The sequence below is a fragment of the Cynoglossus semilaevis genome, chromosome 20 (genome assembly GCF_000523025.1).
Source record: "Cynoglossus semilaevis isolate Cse_v1.0 chromosome 20, Cse_v1.0, whole genome shotgun sequence".
NCBI lineage: Eukaryota > Metazoa > Chordata > Actinopteri > Pleuronectiformes > Cynoglossidae > Cynoglossus > Cynoglossus semilaevis.
Window position 1 is genome coordinate 9,946,503 of NC_024326.1, and position 3,388 is coordinate 9,949,890.

Consider the following 3,388-nt stretch of genomic DNA (forward strand, 5'->3'; position numbering starts at 1 on the left):
GGGGGGGGGGGGGGGGGGGCTGTTGACAACAGTGACACTGATGAGGGACATGGAAAGAGGTGTCCAAGGCTTGGAGACAGCAGGGAATGAAAATCGGATGTGGACAATTATGGTTATTTTAAATAATAACTACATTAAAATTCCTTACACCAAATGACAAGTCAAGATGAGAAATATATATATTTCTATAAACACGACAAATGCCCTGCTCTATTGTTGGGATATTATAATAAAAAACGAAAGGCCAAACTTGAATTGCTGATGAGTCATTATTACCCAGCAGCCCACTGAAGCGTGAACAAGGCTTCTGTGGTTCCTGTTGCAACTGGTCGCCACACCTGGCTCATCAGAAAGTGCTGCCTCATGGTCCCCCGACTTTGCGGGACACTAAAGAGAACCGTTTAAGAACAGCTGCTGCTTAACTCCATGAATAACACTTTGAGATGGGCCTAATTGCTTCATTTGTTTATGGCAACCCCACTCAGTATGTCGACAGGGCAGCTAACAGGGTACGCAGTGCTTTCTAACTTGTCTTGGACTTAATCCTTTTGATTTCAGAACAAAACATTGACCCGGCTTCTGTTTTATGAGCTCGGAGACTCAGAGATAAATAATCCCCGCATTTATTTTTTTCAATTGCAGACGCAAGCTGAGAAAGCCGCAATCGCCGATAAGCGTCAACGATGGAAATGGAGCGGCATAATTTTCAGGCGGCTGAATGCAAATGTGATGACATGTGCTGAGACGTGTGGCTATGAAATAGTCGATGAGTGATGGGGAAGAGAAGGAGCTGTTGTGATTGATTCAATATAGCAGTCTGGGAATTTCTACTATTTTTTTTCCATCATCGCTCAACTCCAATCTGAGGCAGTGAAGCATCGCTTTGCTATTTTCTTGCACCAATCTGAGGCAGTGAAGCATCGCTTTGATATTTTCTTGCACACACACACACACGTATATAGACCACCAAATGGTTGAGTGGTCAAACAAAATGAACCCAGGCAAGTATTGCTGAATAGAGACAAACTTGTGCTGGGAATGTACAACAGCAAATGTAGACGCTGATGACTTTGAACCCACTCCTGCCATTTTCTGCCTGCTTGTACTGTATAGATGAACCAGAGACTGCTGTGAATGCAGAGTGACGGAGCGGGCTGCAGTGGAGGGTGCAGTGTAGCCCACTCAGGTTCAGGCCACTTTCCTGACAGGAATATGGCTGGTAGTGTTGATAACATCACACCGTCAACATGGCCTGTGGTTTAAATTTAGCAGGGAAATGAGGGCGCTGTGTGGGCTTGTGCTTGAAAAGGAAAAGAGGCGCTTATAACGCCCACGCGTAGGCCAGATTTTCTAGCTCTCCTCCCGGCATTTCAGCTAACTCCACGGGCAGGAGCGTCAAAATCAGAGGCGTGAGGACAAAGGGAGGAGAGTAGGGAACTGGGGTTTTGACAGAGTACGACTGTTTGGATTCATAAGTTATGCTGCAGGTTAAGTTATGTTTATATAAACAAAAATATGTAAAATACATGTTTTTTCATAATGGTTTTAAAACACATTATGCTCCACTTTGACTTGTTAATATATTTTTGATGTAGTGATGTAGATATTTATTATATTTACATGGCTTTCTTTTGTACTTTTATAAAATACTACAGTACTTCAGAAACTTCATCAACTGCACAAGTGCCTTTGTTTAAGTGACAGAAATGTTTCTGCAGCTCTGGGTGACCTTTACTTGGTTTTCAATTAGTAGGAGTGTCTCTTTCGGTGTTGAACGTTACAGACGCCTGTCTTACAACATTAATTATTGTAGGTGTAATTTAAAAATGACTGTGCGAACATTCGGTGAGTCACATAATCTTGGCAGCCAGTGAAAACCATCTGCTACGAGGTGGATCTGTCAACAGTTAGCATGTCTGCTCAAGTCCTAAGCTGTTGTTTTTTCTGTGTGTTGTTGAAGTACATGAATAGAAAAAAAACCTAGAGAAAAGCAGGGATTGTTCTAAAACCAGTCGTGCAAACATGGATGAGTGAGCGTTGGCTGGTAGTCTGCTCTTCAGTGACAACTGGACAAGTCTGTGCAGGTCGGTGACACGGTGATGGCTGATAAAAAACAATTTGCTTAGAGGACTCCATCAAGGGTATCGAGGTCGCACGCAAGCCTCTGGTTGGTGCTCTGTCGGCCTCTCAGTCAGGGAAATTGTGAAAAGGTGAGGAGTGACAGGTGAGGAGAAGGTGGGGGGAGGGTTTGGGGGATTCTGGTTTCTGTCAGTGGGAAGGACATGAGTTCAAGGGACATCCTGGACGCTAAACTGGAACATGAGTGCTATCGTAGGCCACACATTACAGTTTGTCTTTGTGCTTATTGTGTGCAAACCTGGCACAAATGACACACGGCAGGGAGTGTTGTTTGCACAACACGAGGGTTCACGTTCAGTTCATTTTTCACAACACAAAACAACGTCCTGCCGAACGTGTCGTCATGAAGAAAACACTTCCAAGAAGACAAGCAGCCTCCATGTTTTCACTGCTCTCCCAGACCAGACGATGCTGCCCTGGCTGTCAGGAACTGTACTGCACAGTAGGATAACAGCGGAGTGTCAGCAACAGCTGCCAGGAAGTGCTGCTGTACAACTAACATGTTGGACTGAGAGTTAAAGGCAGTCTCCTGTGGCAGTCCCTCTACACTGTAGACTGCCAGACACAGCCTCCTCACTAACCGGCTCTGTTTACGTCTCTAGAAGTCAAAATGTTCTGAGACCAAGAAAAATATTACGTTTCTTTAAACAAAGCCATTTTCCTTTGTTTTCATTGTAGAATTACATCTTTACATGCCTATAAATGGACCGCCCGTAAGCCAACAAACCCAGCTCTGATTGGCTCTCGCCCATAAATGAACATTGACAGAATTTCCACTAGTTCTGACACAAGTGAGTTTCTTCTTTGCATCACCTTGGATTCACCACAGTTGACACACACACACACACACAAACTGAGGTGACTTTGACACTGCTTCCTCTTCTCTGCTGATAAGGCTAAAGACAGTGGGGGTGTTTGCCAAGGCAAATGAGGGTTAATAGCTTTACTCAAGGACACAGCAGTGAGCACAGTCTGAGATCTGAAGCAGAGACTTGTTGGTTTGCCTAAACGCTGCTTCAAAGTATTTATCAGCAACCACTGCCCAGGGACACATAGGCAGTGCTTCGGTTTTTTCTTTCCTGTAGTAGGGGAGTGTGCACTTGAATGAATGTTTTTGTTAGCTGCCGTCCAAGGCCTGGGTAAACGAGTGTTCCTGAAAATTCTACTGTACCCAGACAATAAGAGGCAGGATCTTATAGTCCCCTATCTGCTGGTAAAAAGTGGGAGAAAAAAGAGCAGTGTTTTTTTT

The 3,388-nt window shown here is 44.4% G+C and overlaps 1 protein-coding gene across 12 annotated transcripts in view; it reads right to left on the reverse strand.

Annotated features, from left to right (window-relative positions):
- Nucleotides 1-3,388, reverse strand: part of ptprfb (protein tyrosine phosphatase receptor type Fb) — a 159,618-nt gene that overhangs the window by 45,027 nt on the left and 111,203 nt on the right. The window lies entirely within an intron of this gene.